The sequence below is a fragment of the Salvelinus fontinalis genome, chromosome 30, assembly GCF_029448725.1.
Source record: "Salvelinus fontinalis isolate EN_2023a chromosome 30, ASM2944872v1, whole genome shotgun sequence".
Classification (NCBI taxonomy): domain Eukaryota; kingdom Metazoa; phylum Chordata; class Actinopteri; order Salmoniformes; family Salmonidae; genus Salvelinus; species Salvelinus fontinalis.
In genome coordinates this window covers 22941890-22962041 of record NC_074694.1, presented here as the reverse complement: position 1 = coordinate 22962041, position 20152 = coordinate 22941890, and the positions used below count along the sequence as shown (strand labels likewise).

The window sequence follows — 20152 nt, the reverse complement described above, 5'->3', positions numbered from 1 at the left end:
AATAATGGTGTTGGAGTCGTGCACGGCCACACAGTCGTGGGTGAACATGGAGTACTGAAGGGAACTAAGAATGCACCCCTGAGGGACTCCAGTGTTGAGGATCAGCATGTCGGATGTGTTGTTGCCTACCCTCAACACCTGGGGGCGGCCCCTCAGGAAGTCCAGGATCCAGTTGCAGAGGGAGGTGTTCAGCCCCAGGGTCCTTAGCTTAGTGATGAGCTTGGAGGGCACTATGTTGTTGAACGCTGAGCTGTAGTCAATAAACAGCATTCTCAAGTAGGTGTTCCTTTTGTCCAGGGGGAAAGGGCAGTGTGGAGTGCAATAGAGATTGCGTCGTCTGTGGATCTGTTGGGGCAGTATACAAATTGGAGTTGGTCCAGGGTGTCTGGAATGATGGTGTTGTGAGCCATGACCAGCCTTTCAAAGCATTTCATGGCTACAGATGTGAGTGCTACGGGGCGATAGTCATTTAGACATTCTTGAGCACAGGGACTATGGTGGTCTGCTTGAAAAATGTAGGTATTACAGACTGGGTCAGGGAGAGGTTGAAAATGTCAGTGAAAACACGGACCAGCTGGTCAGCACATGCTCTGAGTATGCATCCTGGTAATCCATATGGCCCTGCGGCCTTGAGAATGTTAACCTGTTTAAAGGTCTTACTCACATCTTCTACGGAGAGCGGGATCACACAGTTGTCCAGAACACCTGGTGCTCTCATGTATGGTTCAGTGTTGTTAGCCTAGAAGCGAGCATAGAAGGCATTTAGCTCTACTGGTAGGCTTGCGTTACTGGGCAGCTCGCGGCTGGGTTTTCCTTTGTAATCTGTGATAGTTTGCAAGCCCTGACACATCTGACGAGCGTCAGAGCCAGTGTAGTAGGATTCTATCTTAGTCCTGTATTGATGCTTTGCCTGTTTGATGGTTCGTTGTGCATAACGGGATTTCTTATAAGTGTCCTGATTAGTGTCCCACTCCTTGAAAGCGGCAGCTCCAGCCTTTAACTCAGTGACAATGTTGCCTGTAATCCATGGCTTCTGGTTGGGATAGGTACGTACAGTCACTGTGGGGACGATATCGTTGATGCACTTATTAATGAAGCCGGTGACTGATGTGGTAAACTCCTCAATGCCATCCGATGAATCCCGGAACATATTCCATTCTGTTCTAGCGAAACAGTCCTGTAGCTTAGCATCCGCTTCATCGGACCACTTCCGTATTCAGCGCATCACGGGTACTTCCTGTTTGAGTTTTTGCTTGTAAGCAGGAATTAGGAGGCTAGAGTTATAGTCAGATATGCCAAATGGAAACCGACCAGTCATTTAAACCTGTATCTCCTCTGCACCACAAAACTGTGTTAGGAGATAAAGCCTAGCTTGTGGAGCTAATAATGTAGGTCTTCAGTTCTCAGACAAGGTTACTCATCATGCAAGCGTGATTCCAATCCGACTTCGTTACACTTCACTCTCCTTTGACCTTGTGGTCATTTGACCCATTCCAGTCACGGCACAAAACGTTTTTAAAGCCAGGTTGAACCCCGGTTTCCTGAGCACCTGCTCGTGTGATGAAGCAAGGTTACTTATCACGCAGGCGTTGTTCCAAACCACCTTCGTGGCTTATGGTTCTTGTCTCATTAAAAGGTCATTTCAGGCTAGTCCATCAAAGGTCATTTCAGGCCAGTCCAATCAATCAAATCCATTTACTTATGACAATCAGAAACATTATGCATCGTTCCTAGGGTATCGATTTATTAGTTAGTTACAAAATAGAATTAGAATTAGGAATTATAATACTATTAATTTAATAGGATCTGTATGAGCAAATGGTGGAAAAAGTACTCAATTGTCATACTTGAGTAAAAGTAAAGAAACCTTAATAGAAAATAACTCAAGTAAAAGTGAGAAAAAGTCTAAAAGTATTTGGTTTTAAATATACTTAAGTAATCAAAATAAATGTAATTGCTTAAATATACTTAAGTATTAAAAGTAAAAGTATGAATAATAAAACATTCCTTATATTAAGCAAACCAGACGGCACAATTTTTATGTTTTTTTATATTTACGGATAGCCAGGTGCACACTGCAAACACTCAGACATAATTTACAAATGAAGCGTTTGTGTTTAGTGAGTCTGCCAGATCAGAGGCAGTAGCGATGACCAGGGTTGTTCTCTTGATAAGTGTGTGAATTGGACCATTTTCTGTCATACTAAGCATTCAAAATATAACGAGTACTTTTGGGTGTCAGGGAAAATGTATGGAGTAAAAAGTACATTATTTTCTTTAGGAATGTAGTGAAGTAAAAGTAAAAGTAGTCAAAAATATAAAGAGTAAAGTACAGATACCCCAAAAATCGACTTACAGTTGAAGTCGGAAGTTTACATACACTTAGGTTGGAGTCATTAAAACTCGTTTTTCAACCACTCCACAAATTTCTTGTTAACAAACTATAGTTTTGGCAAGTTGGTTAGGACATCTACTTTGTGCATGACACAAGTCATTTTTCCAACAGTTGTTTACAGATAGATTATTTCACTAATAATTCACTGTATCACAATTCCAGTGGGTCAGAAGTTTACGTACGCTAAGTTGATTGTGCCTTTAAACAGCTTGGAAAATTCCAGAAAATGATGTCATGGCTTTAGAAACTTCTGAGAGGCTAATTGACATCATTTGAGTCAAATGGAGGTGTACCTGTGGATGTATTTCAAGGCCTACCTTCAATCTCAGTGTCTCTGCTTGACATCATGAAAAAATCAAAAGAAATCATAAAAAAATATATTTGACCTCCACAAGTCTGGTTCATACTTGGGAGCAATTTCCAAATGCCTGAAGGTACCACGTTCATCTGTACAAACAATAGTATTCAAGCTTAAACACCATGGGACCACGCAGCCGTCATACCGCTCAGGAAGGAGACGCGTTCTGTCTCCTAGAGATGAACATACTTTGGTGCGAATAGTGCAGATCAATCCCAGAACAACAGCAAAGGACCTTGTGAAGATGCTGGAGGAAACAGGTACAAAGGTATCTATATCCACAGTAAAATTTGTCCTATATAGACGTAACCTGAAAGACCACTCAGCAAGGAAGAAGCCACTGCTCCTAAACCGCCATAAAAAAGCCAGACTACGGTTTGCAACTGCACATGGGGACAAAGTTCATACTTTTGGAGAAATGTCCTCTGGTCTGATGAAACAAAAATAGAATTGTTTGGCCGTAATGACCATCGTTACATTTGAAGGAAAAAGGGGGAGGCTTGCAAGCCAAAGAACACCATCCCAACCGTGAAGCACGGGGTGGCAGTATCATTATGTGGGAGTGCTTTGCTGCAGGAAAGACTGGTGCACTTCACAAAATAGATGGCTTCATGAGAAGGAAAATTATGTGGATATATTGAAGCGACATCTCAAGACATCAGTCAGGAAGTTAAAGCTTGGTCGCAAATGGGTCTTCCAAATGGACAATGACCCCAAGCAAACTTCCAAAGTTGTGGCAAAATGACAACAAAGTCAAGGTATTGGAGAGGCCATCACAAAGCCCTGACCTCAATCCTATAGAATATTTGTGGGCAGAACTGAAAAAGTGTGTGCGAGCAAGGAGGCCTACAAACCTGACTCAGTTACACCAGCTCTGTCAGGAGGAATGGTCCAAAATTCACCCAACTTATTGTGGGAAGCGTGTGGAAGGCTACTCGGAACGTTTGACCCAAGTTAAACAATTTAAAGGCAATGTTACCAAATACTAATTGAGTGTATGTAAACTTCTGACCCACTGGGAATGTGATGAAAGAAATAAAAGCTGAAATAAATCATTATTTCTACTATTATTCTGACATTTCACATTCTTAAAATGAAGTGATGATCCTAACCGACCTAAGACTGGGATTTTTACAAGTATTAAATGTCAGGAATTGTGAAAAACTGAGTTTAAATGTATTTGGCTAAGGTGTATGCAATCTTCCGACTTAAATTGTAAGTAGTACTTTAAAGTATTTTTACTTAAGTACTTTACACCACTGTCTATGAGTTACACCAAAGATGGTGGATAAATGAAGATATTTCACTCAGGCATTTACCATTGAAATAAAATTGTCAGTTCCGGTCTACTTCACGGGGTGGGTTTCCCATAGACACCAATGCAATAGCAGCTGGGTCTGGTCTTCTTAGTTCATTGACTTTCATTGAATCGGAAAAAACAGGGAGTGGGGACTCACTTCCTCTTCATTCTCTGGTTACACTAGACAATGTTTTTGTTGTGAAGGTTTATGTCTTCACCCCAACCTCTGGCAACATCCCTCTCTTGCCACTCACCAGACCAGTTCCCACTCTGCTCATAAGCAGCAGTTTTCACTCCAGCATTCCTTATCCTGTTGGTGAATGCATGGGGCGGCTATTCTGTTTTTCCTTTCCATGTTGTGCGTTACTGACAAAGTGAATACCTTTATTTGTTGGAGAATATGTGGCCAGAGGTTAGGGGTGAGGACACAACAGCCACCTTTTTGAAAGGGTCATTGACTTTGGGGTCTTGGCTGATCTAGAACGGTCTAGAATGAGTTTGACTTCCCTCTGGGCAAAATCTGTTTGAAACAACGTTGTTTCCACGCCATTTCAACCCAATTATTAAATGAGATGACTAGTGATGGGGTAAAAATTGATACAGTTACATATCGGGATATTATTTAGGAAGACATGTCGAATAGTTTTGACAATATCGCAACATTATTTTTGCACTAGTTGGCTGTACCTGCACCAAAACTCCAGTATTTTTCCTTCATAGCTTTTTCTCCATCTTCTTTTTAAATAGAGCCAATTTGTTATTTTCACTTATATTTCCGTCCCTCTGCAGCATGGAATTGCAATAAAATTACAGTATCGAATCGCAATACACTTACTGTAGAATCATGATCATCGCAATGCATATCATAGTATCGTAATAATATCATATCATGATGTCCCTAACAATTACCAGCCCTAGTGATGACGTTGAATCAACGTGGAAAATGTATTGTATTTGAAAAAAAGAGCCGGGCGGAGAAGTCTGGCAGGTTATAGGATATAGCACTTGTGCTGGATCTACAGATGAAATGTTTGATTTAGCTGAACAATACAAGCTCATCATGGGAGCCACACAGGAGTTCAGTTTAACCTTGATAGCCCATGATTTTCAGGAGCCCAACCAGTGTTTGAACACGGAAGACGAAGTCATCAAATGCGTGGCTATATCCTGACCTGATTGGTGGAAGGTCCATTGCCTTGATCTCCTTGAAGGTAGGGATCGGCATGAGTACACGAGTACTCGATTCAAGGTTCCATTGCTAATAATTGAATACAAGTACTCAAAATTCGTCCTCTCTGGTTAGCTGTGGGAATGTTGGACCCTCTGTTGTTCTGTAAGGTCTTCTGCCTAGTAGGGTGGTTGGATTGGATACACCACATGCTGGGGGCACTACAGGCTGAGGATAGGCTGGAGGAGGAGCCTGGGGCAGAGGCTGGATTGGAGGAAACTAGATTGGAGGAATGAGGTGGCAGAGGCAGAGGTAATTGATAGATGGAAGGCTGCGGCTACAGCCCCAGCATGGTGGCCTACTGCTGGTTGTTCCGGTAGTGCCCAAGGTTGATCAGGTGTAGCTAGTGCCAACACTGGGAGGTGTGTTCGTGTGAAGTAGTGTTTTGGACTGGAATATTATATTATTATACGGATGTTAAAAATTACATTGTTATTGTCGAGAAGCAGATGTCTGTCGGTCTTTAATATTAATGTCCCAACCTTTACAGTAAATATCAAAGCCGACTAAACCTTATATTGTTGTAGTTTAATTTTCATGCTGAATCAGTCTTAAACATATTACTTTCTATGATATGATTATGTCAAATACAGTAGATGACAAGACAAGAAAGCATTCAGAGCTTACGTTAGACATATTTTGAAGGTAACGATGCACATTATTGCTAGGTCATGTTGGGCCTTGGATCATATTGTGTCTACACCCAAGTAAACACATCATGTAGGTCAAGTGATCATCTTATAAAAGAGAGAGATAGAATGTTTTTTTACTGTAGTTTTAACATTGCACAAGTCAGCAACATGCTGTGAAAAATATAGAAGCGTTTCAAAGTGGAGTGTCTGTAAGAGCACTACCCACTGGGCACATCTCGTCATTTCAACGTGGGTAATTTGTTAATATTTGGTCGTGACGTTGATCAATGAGATTACAACCTATTGTCACCCACTCAAAAAGCCAAAAGTTAGTTTAATTTATAATGTGTCATCACTATGCCACCACCACTATCACCAAATTCCAATGGAAAAACAATGTCTGTTGTTTGGTTGTTGTCACCTAACGTAAATGTCTATCACTGCGCACTCAACTATTTAAAAGCACAGACAAGTTCAAACAGGAATACAAACAGTCAGATATTTTGTTTATTTATACCACAGATTAATATGTTATCACTGTGCTTCATCTAATAGCAGAACCAAATGACCTGGTTTGCAGTTGAGATTAAAAGTTGACATTAAAAGTACATGGTGCAAGTGATCAACGCCGTTCAAGATTCTCCAATTGTGAAGATCTCAACAGAACTGCAACAACCTATGCACGCTTTACATGATTACATAAGAAGAAATGTATAGTTACAGTAACCTATTTACTGTATTACAAAGGTCATGTTGAATTGTGTTTGGTTGACAGCATAACCAAATATCAACATTTAAAGGAGATGTATCTACTGCTTGTATAGTTCCATCTGAGCCACTGGCTTAATCCCATTCTTTAATTTAGATTTTTGCTTGAGTTGGAGACATGAATCCAACATATACAGTGGCATTAAAAAGTATGTGAACCCTTTGGAAATACCTGGATTTCTGCATAAATTGGTCAGCAAATTTGATCTGATCTTCATCTAAATCACAACAACAGACAAACATAGTGTGCTTAAACTAATAACACACAAATTATTGTATTTTTATTGTCTATATTGAATACATCATTTAAACATTGACAGTGTAGGTTGGAAAAAGTATGTGAACCCCTAGGCTAATGACGTCTCCAAAAGCTAATTGGAGTCAGCTAACCTGGAGTCCAATCAATGAGATGAGATTGGAGATGTTGGTTAGAGCTGCCTTGCCCTATAAAAAACACTCACAAAATGTGGGTTCGCTATTCACAAGAAGCATTACCTGATGTGAAAAATGCCTCGAACAAAATACATCTCAGAAGACCTAAGATTAAGAATTGTTGACTTGCATAAAGCTGGAAAGGGTTACAAAAGTATCTCTAAAAGCCTTGATGTTCATCAGTTCACGGTAAGACAAATTGTCTATAAATGGAGAAAGTTCAGCACTGTTGCTACTCTCCCTGGGAGTGGCCGTCCTGCAAAGATGACTGCAAGAGCACTGATGAGGTTAAGAAGAATCCTAGTGTCAGCTAAAGACTTACAGAAATCTCTGGAACATGCTAACATCTCTGTTGATGAGTCTATGATACGTAAAACACTAAACAAGAATGGTGTTCATTTGAGGACACCACAGAGAAGCCACTGCTGTCCAAAAAAAAACATTGCTGCATGTCTGAAATTTACAAAAGTACACCTGGATGTTCCACAGCGCTACTGGCAAAAATATTCGATGGACAGATGAAACTACAGTTGAGTTGTTTGGAAGGAACACACAACACTATGTATGGAGAAAAAAAGGCACAGCACACCAACATCAAAACCTCATCCCAACTGTAAAGTATGGTGGAGGGAGTATCATGGTTTGGGGCTGCTTTGCTGCCTCAGGGCCTGGACAGCTTGCTATCATCAACGGAAACATGAACTCCCAAGTTTATCAAGACATTTTACAGGATAATGTTAGGCTATCTGTCCGCCAATTGAAGCTCAACAGAAGTTGGTTGATGCAACAGGACAACGACCCAAAACACATAACTAAATCAACAACAGAATGGCTTCAACAGAAGAAAATACGCCAGAAGAAAATGGCCCAGTTAGAGTCCTGACCTCAATCCGATTGAGATGCTGTGGCATGACCTCAAGAGAGCAGTTCACACCAGACATCCCAAGAATATTGCTGAACTGAAATAGTTTTGTAAAGAGGAATGGTCCAGAATTCCTCCTGACCATTGTGCAGGTCTGATCCGCAACTACAGAAAACGTTTGGTTGAGGTTATTTCTGCCAAAGGAGGGTCAACCAGTTATTAAATCCAAGGGTTCACATACTTTTCCACCCTGCACTGTGAATGTTTACATGGTGTGTACAATAAAGACATGAGAACATATAATTGTTTGTGTGTTATTAGTTTAAGCCGACTGTGTTTGTCTATTGTTGTGACCTAGATGAAGATCAGATCAAATTCTATGACAAATTTATGTAGAAATACAGGTATTTCCAAAGGGTTCACATACTTTTTCTTGCCACTGTAATTTGTTAACTTGCCAATAAGTTAATAGGCTATTTATTGTATTTCAAAAGTGATAATGAATTGTGTTTGGTTGTCAACACAACCAAATATCAACATGTAGAGGGGGATTTAGTTTAAGCTTGGATGGTTCCACCTGTGCTACTGACTTAGTCTGGCTTTAATTCCAGTTTTGCTACAAATTAATAATTGAAATCTAAGTTAAAGAATATGACTAAATCAAATCAAACTTTAATAGCACTTTAATGAAAGTGTTTTTATTTAGTCCTATTCTCTAACTTAGATTTTTGGTTGAGATGGAGATGTGAATCCAACATATCAATTAGTAATTTGTAGACAAACTGGAATTAAAGCCAGACTAAGTCAGTGGCACAGATTGAACTACCCAATACATCCTCACTGCTGGGTGTCAATCTGAGGTAGGATATCAGTAAGAGTCCATTCAGTGATAAAGCTCTCAGCTGCTTTGCTCAGAAGAGAGGTTAGTGAGATAGGCCTTCACTGATGGAGGGTGACTTGGTTTTAGGTAAGTGGACCACTATAGTTTCTTTCCATCCAGCAGGAAAGATTTCTTCTTGTAGTGGAAAATTAAGAATGTCAGCCAGTGGTCTGTGCTCAGCTCATATGCAAACTCCTTATTAGTCTGCCTGGAATTTCATCTGGGCCCGTTGCCTTATGGGTTATCACCTTCTGTAGCTTTCTGTAGACTTCCCAGGCTTGGACTGTTGGAGCAGGGCATGCTGGTAAAAAGGAGGGCAGCAGAGCTGGGTGGTAGGGACTGTGCTACTTTTGATAGTGCTTTGATCATTTCATTTGCTGTACCATGTCTATCGTCTGGTCTAAGACCCTCTTTGTGGAAGGTTGCCTCAGTTTGGGAGAGGTTGGCTAATTATTTGATGTTCTTATGCCACTGGGCATAATGAAACAACATTCACTGTTACTTAACCCCTGTATTGATTAGCCTACATTAGGCCTTATAAATGTATTCTATAATATGGTAATGCCTCTATAATTTACTCTTCGAGTTGTACAAAATAAATAGGCTATACTTTTAATGAGTCACTACTATCACATTATACAGTAACACCATGAATTTTCAGAATATACTTTATATTGCCCTCCATTTAACAATAGGCATGATTTATTTACCCATTGTAGTCATCGGAATTAGAAGGCAACATGGTTTTGATGCCTCCCAGTGGGGGATTAGAGCAAACATTTGTTGCACTTCCCATCTCTCACAAGGTGAAACTGCAATGTCCACTGGATTTTGTCTAGAAGGGATACAGCTTTTGTCAAAATATGTTTTGTAGCAGGTTAGGATAATTAACTTAACAGGTTAGGAAAATTAGGTTATGGTTAGGAAAAGGGTTAGGGTTAGCAAAAATAAAATTAAAAAAGGCAATTTTTACCATCAATTTGACAAAAGCTGTATCCCATCTAGACATGACCTGTCCACTGGCACTGAAGCCCTCATACCAAGATAGTAGACTACAACAGCAACCACAATTAGTAAAGTGTGATGGAGGAGCTTGAAAGCACACAGGGCTCTTTTATATCTCCGGTGAGAACAAACTCTCATTCCCATTTATGTTGGATATTTGTCAGGGTACTTTTATGGTGCAATGCTATTTTTCTTGTTGACCTAAATATGAGAAAATATCATTACTTTTTCTATAAAAATATCACTCATATTATTTAATTTGTGTTAAAAGTCTGCATCCATTTTATGATAAGATTGTTTAAGGTAATGTTGGAGCTTTAATATGTTCTATAATAATTAGCTGGTGATACAAAATGCCTATTCCTATTGCAATTTAATATCCAAATGATTACAAACAAAAGATAAAAATAAATAAAAAAACATTCTGTTAAAGATGGGAATACTTCATATTTTGTTAGAGCCAAACAATTGTTAATTTCGGGTTCAGAGAAATATTGTATACATTCCATATGCAAACACATGTTTTAGTTTCAGATGCTTGAGCAACAACTAGCTGGTGCTTAGATTGACATAAGTATCAAACCAATGGTGTAAGCAGGAATTGTAAAAACTTGGGTAAGAATGAAATTAGCAATTGTATTTCAGACTACATTAAGGTGTGCCAAGGAGAATCCCCAAAAATGTAATAACCAACAAATTACAGCAAATATGTGCCATTAGAATTAAAGCCTATGCAGCATTAGAAGTAGGCAGCAATAGTCACCTGTTATATGTATTATGGCTTAGGAATACAAATATAAGCACCCACCAAATTATTATTATTAGGTGTCAAATAGAGTGATGATCTTGCATGGCATCCAAACATGTACCTACATACACATACATACTAAGCCCACTTTCTCTTTTACTTGATCATGTACACAAGTTACCACTAATATTACAAGAAACATGTGTCAATCATTTACTGTATGTTTCCCAGTGTCTTTACCACAAAAGACACTGGGAAACTTACAGTAAATGTTTCAATATTACTTCTTCATCTTTGAAAAATCAATGTAAGCAACTCACTTTCCCGCACCCTGACTGGCCAGCGTTGAGCTGACAGTGACAGCAGCACGCATGCGCAGTATATCAACTGTTTCGGTGTCGGTGCTGAAGTTGGGCGGATGGAAGAAAAACACCGCTGATGGAGATTATACGGCAGGATGTATCTTTACTGTGCGATCTAACAAGCATCAACATAAAACACATATAAAGTAACCACTATAGACGACTGACAACCAGAATTAAAAGGGTAAGATGATGGATATTCTTATGTTAAATGTCCCACGAGCTAGCACTAGCCATGCTAGTCTCAGTAGCTAGCTGCCGCCTCTTCGCAGCACAGAACATGAGAACGGTCTGACCGTGGCTAGCTAGTTATACAGAAAGTGGGTGTTATTCGTAGTTTTGTTGATGCGACAATAAGGCACTATCGTATCTTTGTAGTGGTTTTGCATTATCATTTGGTGTTTTGCCATGCGGAATCAGGTTGTTGCAGCTGACGTTACCTGCAATGATTTAGCTAGCTAGCTAGTTCAGATTCTTCGAATCACAGCTGCAATACAGTGAGAGACCATGCAAAACACCCAAGGATGAGCAGCAGGCAACGACCGCTATGTTGCGAATGCTTTAGGAAGTTATGACAAGCATGCATATGCTTTAACATGTATTTAGTTCTAAAATGTACGATTGTACTACAGTTCATTAGCTAACTATTTCTTCATGCATTAAATTAAGCAGCGAGTCAGTTTATTTGTTATTAACGAACATGGGGTTGTCACAAGTTACCATAGCCACAAAGTCCACATTTGCTCCTGGTTTATCGTAAAAATTCATCGAAACAAATATTTTACTTTTGTCTTAATTTTAGGTTAGGGATAAGGTTAGAAGTGTGGTTAAGGTTAAAGGGATACTTCGGGATTTTGGCAATGATGCCCTTGTCTACTTCCCCAGAGTCAGATGAAATCGTGGATACAATTTTTGTCTGTGTCCAGTATGAAGGAAGTTAAGAGGTCGTTAGGCTAGCAGATAGCCATAGATTCCATCATGCGCTGATTCTTGTTAGCAATTGCGCTAGTACTAGTTAGCAGCTTCATTCAAATCTCATGCAGAGACATAAAAATGGTATCCACAAGTTCTTCTCACTAGGGAGGTAGGTAAGTGCATCATTGGTTAGGGTTGAACCAGAATCTGTATTTACAGGAGGCGAAATTTCGTTCCATAGGAAGTGGGGGCAATTTCACAATGGTGTGTGATTGCAGCCGTAGTTCGGGGTGTTCCTGTATCTGCAGGAACATCCCATTGGTGCACGTGATCTTCATGTTTGTGTTACACTTGATATTATGGATTCCCCCTGATTGTCTCTGCAATTCAAATGTGGTCAAAAGGGAAATATAAATATTTTCTGTGCTTTTCATAGGCGAAGGACATTGTCTACCGGTGTCCTAGTTAGCTACCTACCTGTGTCACCCCCACCTCCTGCCTGGTGTGTACCGGAGTCCTAGCTAGCTAACTAGCTACCTGCCCTCACAGTCGTTAACAGAACTGCGGGGGAAAAGTGCCGGACAGGCGGTGGGCGAAGTACATTGTCTACCGGTGTGCTAGCTAGCTACCTATCCTGCCTCCCACCTACTGTGTACTGGAGTCCTCCTAGCTAGCTAGCAAACAAGTTGCACACTGTCCTACGCTCCCACATTCCAAACATCTGCCCTCGCCATCGTTAACAGAACTGCGGGAAAGCAGTGCCTGACAGGCAAGGGCAAAGGACACTGTCTACCTTTGGTCTAGCTATTGTTAGCTAGCTAGCTACCTATCCCGCCTGCTGTGTACAGGAGTCCTACCTGCCCTTGCCGTCGTTTACAGAACTGTGGGAAAACAGTGCCTGACAGGTGGGGGCGAAGTACTCTTGTCTACCGGTGGCCTAGCTAGCTACCGTTGTCGCCCCCTACTCCAGGCTGTATCACATCCGGCAATGATTGGGAGTCCAATTTGCGCACAATTGGCCCAGCGTTGTACGGGGTTGTCTGGGGTAGGTCATCGTTGTATACAATAATTTGTTCATAACTGACTTGCCTAGTTAAATAAAGGTTAAATAAAAATAAATAAAATCAACATTTTGTCTCATCTGATATTTTAGTTAAAAGACTCAGGTCAAAAAATGAAATTTAGCAATATATCACATTATATCTTACTAATACATTTTAAGTAATTATGGCAAAAATATTTTGTCTGCTGGTGGATTTTTGTCATCTATCTACCACAGGTAGGACCAAAAAGTTAATTTTAGGCCCTGCTCTGAGCCCTTACCAAAATACAAAACATGGCGGACAATTTCTCTTGCCTCAGATCTGAAACCAATAGTAACCCCCAACTTCAATGACAGTTAACATAAAACAAAAATACAAATTTGACATTCCCGCGCCCCAATGACATTGGCGCAGAGGAGGGCTTGCTAGGTAGCTACAGTCGCTTCGGTTTGATTCATATCAGCCATTTTCTTATAAAACAGGTCAGCTAGCGAACTGCAAATTCGCAACGCTAGCTAGCTAATGTTAGCTAGACTCGGGAGCTCTTGGGGCCATAGACATAGGCTTCAGGAGCCAGTGGGTTAGATATGATTCCACCATGGGCAACAACAACTGGCTACTAGTTTTCATCCAAATGTTCAACTCCTAGCTAGTTTATCCAGTAACCACCGCATTTAGAAGGATAGCTACAGACTGAAATGTAGCTGGCTAGCTAGCATGCTGGCTTACACTGGCCATGCAGTAGCCATATAGCTAGCTAATCGTAGATGCCAAAAGACACAGATGTCTAGCTTTGGGAGCTCATGGGCACACAGGCTACATTAGCCAACTGGTTAGACATGATTACACCACGGGCAACAATAACTGGCGTCTGGTTTGTTTTCAGATAAATATTTTCAACTCTTCCAACATAGTTTATCCAAAGACCACCACATTTAGGAGGATAGCTAATTACTGAAATGTAGCTTGCTAGATTTTTACATTTACATTTTTTGTAAGTTACTAGACTTCCAAGAGCAATTAGGGTTAAGTTCCTTGCTCATGGGCAAAGAAAGATTTTTCACCTAGTCTGCTTGGGGATTTGATCCAGGCAATAGCCACTAACTAATCGTATACGCATAACCCAAATGTATCAAAGAATAGTTAAACTTGCTCATATCAAGCGACACATACCAGACCATTTGTGGTAAGGTAAAAAATAATAATTTGTGGGCTCGTTTTTCAGACAATGAAACTAAAATAGATTGGTAGCTAGTTGGGGAGGCTTTCATTTTATTTCCCAATTAATCTGGTGATCAAGCTGAAGCTGGGTTTCCCAAGTCGTTCGGTCAGTGCTAACTGCTCATGCCGGGGCACGAGCTAGCTAAACAGACGGCTCTGTAAAGCATCTTTGTGATATCACACACTCAAGAGGGCTCAACCAATCACCCAATGGGGTATATCTCGAGACTCAAGAAATTGGAGAAGGGTGTAATTGCGGCCCACAATTCAGGGCGTTCCTGCATGTGGGCATTCCTGCATCTGCAGGAACCCTTCTTTATAATTCTATTGGTCAATTTTTAAGCTAAGACTCCAGTACACAGGTGGGAGGCAGGGACACTCCAGTACAGTGGGTGGCAGTAATGCACCATAATGTTGGGTGCCAACCTCCGATAAACCCCACAGAATAATAATAATAATTTTTTATTTAACATTTATTTAAATAGGCAAGCCAGTTAAGAACAAATTCTTATTTACAATGACGGCCTACCAGAAGGCAAAAGACCTCCTGCGGGGACGGGGTAGGCCGTCATTTTAAATAAGAACTTGTTCTTAAATGACTTGACTAGTTAAATAAAGGTTATATATAAAAATAAAAACCCGGTCAAACCCTAACCCGGATGACACTGGGCCAATTGTGTGCCGCCCTATGGGACTCTCAATCACGGCCGGTTGTGATACAGCCTGGTATTGAACCAGGGTCTGTAGTGGCGCCTCTAGCACTGAGATGAAGCGCCTTAGACCGCTGTGCTACTCGGGAGCCCAAAAACAGCTGCCACTTTAAGGACGGGAAGTTACCCTGGTAACGGAGCTACTCAATTCCTGTCATGTGTGTCTGTGTGTGTGAGATTTTGGATCTGAGTAGTAGTAGACAGCATCTCTTCGCTATCGTTTGAAGCAGCAAACTCAAACGAACAACAGACCTTGTGAACAAAACAAACCAAGAAACACGAGGACAAAGTCTCACTTTGTAGACTTTTGAGTAAATGTGACTAATTTCAGGAAAATAGGCGTATGTCACGCGTCACTACTTTACAGAAGAGGCATTTGAACGTAAACAAGTATTTGAAACCTATTGTTTTTGTGTTTATACTTTTTCATAACGACAACGACAAGTTTGATGTCGGACAACAATAGAATGTTCATGATGTCACTGCAACAGCTGTCTACAAACATGTCGATAGATGTACTATAAACCAGCCTTTAGTCTTGAGATCTGTTGTTGTTTAGGACACTCCTGTACTCACTCTGTATAGCACATGGCCTCACATGTGAAGACATGGGTGGGGCTAAGGCTTCAGAAGGTGTGAATGATGCTGAATGGGTGTAGACAAAGAAGAGCTCTCCAGTAGGTGTACCAAAAATATTCAAGAGACATTTTCTCACAAGTGGGGTTACAAGTTTATCAACTTTCAAAGCAGAATTGCTTTCCCATTGTTTGTCAACTGTAGTGTATGATAAACCATCTCTACTTTTATCCAATGTAAAAAAACACAATTTCAAATTTTGCTTCAAAAGACCGAATCAGTTACAAATGAGTCATACCTTTATGCCTGTGCGCAGCACCTCCAAAAATGACTATCAGCACAATGCACAAAGCTCCCTAGCCAGGCAGTTGTTCCTGTGTAAGGTGGGTGGGTTATAGATTCAAATTTCTTTGTGCGATTAGCAGCTATGAAACAAAACAGCAGAAATACTTTGAAAACAGTTAGTGCAGCATTGCTCTGCTATAAATCACAACTTGCACAATGTGCTCATACTTGACTTTTTACTCTTTTTATTTGTAAATGTGGCTGTAATACTTGCACTGTAGAACCCTGCACATTGACCACCCGCCTACGTGGCTGGTGAAATAGACATTCTTACCTGCCAGTACCTAAATCTACCTGCATTTGGTGGGTGGCGGATGTTCATTTTATGCCCTGGCTCAGAGTGACAAATCACCCAACTGATATTAATGACTGCCTCCGTGTATCCTACAAAAGGAAATTTCACTTACAGGAGACGCTGATATGGCGAATCCCCTTAAGCCATTCTTATTGGGACAGGCAATGTAACATCCATAACGTTTTTATTTTTTAAACATGCCCCTTACATAGGATTGTCAGATTTGACATTACTGTTGATGTTATTTGTTTTGAGGCTGTTCTGCTCAGTGCTCCAGATCTTAAAAGTTTGGAAAATGGACAATGAGAGGTTGTTGGCGAAGTCTAGAGATCTGTGATGATGAAAGATCTATAGATTTATGATGTTGTATGATACCGTTGTAATCATTGACCATCAAAACATAGCCTAGATGTAGACATCACCTTTTCCGTTGATATCATGTTTGTTTCAGCAGATAGTAAGGAAAATGAATTGTCCGTTTATGGTGGAATAGAAAAATGGCCAGCAGAAGTTTTTTGCGATGGCTCCATAGCTGAAAATGTTTGGGCCCCAAACTTTGCAATTATTCCAAGTTTCATGCTTTTATAAAAACGGTTTTCACACATCGCCTGGACTAGTAGGCCTAACTGCCAGCCTATCACTCATATGGTAATGTTAGCTCTAATTCAAACTGTGATTTTGACTTTTAGATGTTGCTAGTCATTTGTTTCAATAAAGAATTGCAGAGCACCCCAAAACCTCAGCTCTTGATCTACTCAGAATACATTGCTGAATCGGGATGGGGCAGAGGTAAACATTGTGCTTCTTTGTCATATTTTCAGAGTCTGTCTGAACAAAGCGTTAGGGTTGCGTTGCGTGACCATTAACTCTGAGGTTATACAGAAAATGTTAGATCATTGAAACTCCTACGTCCTCCCCGAAACGTATTCCCGCCCTTGGGCCCGTGTGAATACAGTCTATTTGAAAGAAAATTGGTGACACCATGTTAGCCAAGAGCTAGAGACCGTCCATGGGTTTCTCAAATTAGTATTTTGTAACTGCTCTAGATTGCAGGAAATGCAATTACAGGTGTTAAAAAAACGCAAAAGTCTCAGTGTCCCTCCAGACTAATAACCGAGGGCCTAATTGGTGGAACTTTAAAACTGTTCTGTATGTAGCCTATGTGGCTGTGCTTTAATTTAAGCATTAAATGTACTTGTGGGTCGTTCTATATTAATTCAATCACTTTTTGACCACACCCCTTGAGGAGTACCTGAGGAGGTAGTGTAGCATCAGCCAGTTGAAAACCAGCTAATCAATTCCTGTTACTTATGTCACCCCTGAAAACGCCCTACAGTCAGTCATACTTCATGTTGGTTGTTTGGCCACTTAGGGTACATTTAGGTGAGCCTCGGTTTCAAGGTGAAGCGTTCATCAATTCTTGGCTTAAAGGGATAGTTCGGGATTCTGGCAATGAGTCAGATGAAATTGTGGATACCATTTTTATGTATCTGCTTCCAGTATGAAGGAAGTTAAAAAGTAGTTTCACGAGCCAATGCTAACTAGCGTTAGCGCAGTGACTGGAAGTTGCTAGATAGCGACTTCTTTCAAACTGCACGCAGAGACATAAAAATCCACAAGTTTATCTAACTCTGGGGAAGTAGATAAAGGGCCTCATTGTCAAAATCCCAAACTATCCCTTTAGGTGGATGTGTACAGGAATAGTGTTGATAATTCGTTTTACTTGAGACAGGAGACCAAGTGGAGACATAGGACGAGGTGGATAATTTTATAATAAGGCAGGTTTATTCAAGTGTAAAAATATTATGCAAAGCGTGCAGCACGGCTCTTTCTATCTGATCCGTATGGGGTCGTCAGGAAAAGAGGGAGTTTCCACAGTTGTACAGTTTTATATATAGACAACAAGCAAAGTAGGTTGATCTGCGAGTCTGGCCTTCCGATTGGTCGGTCTGGGTCTTGGGTAGTCCTGTACAGGCCTGGTGTCCACGTTCCATTGGTTCCTGAGGTAGTTCTTTGTCTGGAGCTCCAACCCTGAGTTGTGTGTGTCTGAGTGATTGTCATGGGGGAGGGGAGTTGTGGGTGTCGTGCATTTGTCCAATGAGTCCAGCATATGTCCAATATAAAAGGGAGTGTGTATATTGTGTCAACCATAGCTAATGTTGAGAAGTTGTTAAAACAAGTTACCAATATCTAATACAATTCCTTACAATAGCTATTTGAACGTTAAGCCTGTAGGCTAGGCCTAGTAGGCTATATTTTAATTTGGTAGTCAATCAGGGCCATTCTATGGGATGTGCTCTCCATTTTCCAGATTTTAATCAATGTTCATAGTAGCCTAACTAAAGACTGACTTACAGTAACTTTGAATTATTTATGGGTTAGCATATTATTGACATTAGTAAATCATACCAGATGTGAAAAAAAATGTCTGTCCATATTTCTAGATTGAGTTCTTAAGGGTGTGAGGGGCCGCCCCTCTTTAAGCAATGAGCACACCTTCACCATTGGCTAAGCTAAATGGTTGAACTGGCTAACTAAGCGGACCCACACAATGAATGGTTGGAAATGTGGTTGAACACTCAATTAGGCTAGCCACCACAACTTTAAAAAGTTGCTGCTACATCTCACTTATGGAAGATTCTCGTTGTTTAACACTGACTGACTAAGCTACCGTAAATCATTCAATTACAATGGAAGAAGGAGACGTAAGGAGACATTTAGTGATTTGACCATTGGCGACTGGTTTGAATGCGCAAACTTCGCAATAACAAATTGGAAGATGGAAGCTGTCGCTAGCCATAGATAGACCACCACCAACTCGCTGTATAGAAAGCAATGATGTGAATCCTCTGTTGGGGCTGTGGAGAGTTCCTGGGGATGTGAATCCTCTGTTGGTACTGCGGAGAGGTCCTGGGGATGTGAATCCTCTGTTGGGACTGCGGAGAGGTCCTGGGGATGTGAATCCTCTGTTGGGACTGCGGAGAGGTCCTGGGGATGTGAATCCTCTGTTCGTACTGCGGAGAGGTCCTGGGGATGTGAATCCTCTGTTGATACTGCGGAGACGTCCTGGGGATGTGAATCCTCTGTTGGTACTGCGGAGAGGTCCTGAGGATGTGAATCCTCTGTTGGGACTGCGGAGAGGTCCTGGGGATGTGAATCCTCTGTTGGTACTGCGGAGAGGTCCTGGGGATGTGAATCCTCTGTTGGGACTGCGGAGAGGTCCTGAGGATGTGCAGCAGCTTGTTTCTGTATTGTCATTGTTAGCAGAGCCTTTACTTCGGCTACCATTTAAGGTTTTATCTTCCTTCTTTTTTTTCTTCCTTCTATTTTTTTTTTAAAGGAGTGGCGCAGTCCCACTCTTCACGTAGGTCTATTTTTTGTTTATTGAATATTAAAGAACTAGAGAGGAAGGATAGAGGAGAGGGTTGCTGAAATAGCCAGATTCTAAAGTTTTAAGTTCCTCGGCGTACACATCACAGACAAACTGAAATGGTCCACTCACACAGATAGTGTGGTGAAGACGCCTCTTCAACTGCAGAAGGCTGAAGAAATTTGGCTTGTCACCCAAATCCCTGACAAACTTTTACAGATGCACAATCGAGAGCATCCTGTTGGGTTGTATCACAGCCTGGTACGGCAACTGCATCGCCCTCAACCGCAAGTCTCTCCAGAGGGTGGGGCGGTCTGCACAACGCATCACCAGGGGCAAACTACCTGCCCTCCATGACACCTACAGCACCCGATGTCACAGGAATGACAAAAAAGATCATCAAGTACATCAACCACCTGAGCCACAGCCTGTTCACACCGCTACCATCCAGAAGGCGAGGTCAGTACAGGTGCATCAAAGCTGGGACCGAGAGACTGAAAAACAGCTTCTATCTCAAGGCCATCAGACTGCTAAACAGCAATCACTAACTCAGAGAGGCTGCTGCCTACTTTGAGATCCAATCACTGGCCACTTTAATAAATGGATCACTAGTCACTTCATACAATGCACTCTAAATAATGCCACTTTAATAATGTTTACATGTCTTACATTACTCATATCACGTGTATATACTGTATTTTATACCA

General features: G+C 41.0%; 1 protein-coding gene across 2 annotated transcripts in view; it reads left to right on the top strand.

The window, feature by feature from the left end:
* Nucleotides 1-10995: 10995 nt before the first annotated feature.
* The window catches only part of rgs17 (regulator of G protein signaling 17), a 49779-nt gene continuing 40622 nt past the window's right edge, over nucleotides 10996-20152 (top strand). For both annotated transcript variants that reach the window (XM_055890061.1, XM_055890060.1), the window contains exon 1: nucleotides 10996-11154. The gene's annotated coding sequence lies outside the window, so the exon portion shown is untranslated. The remainder of the gene's footprint in view (nucleotides 11155-20152) is intronic.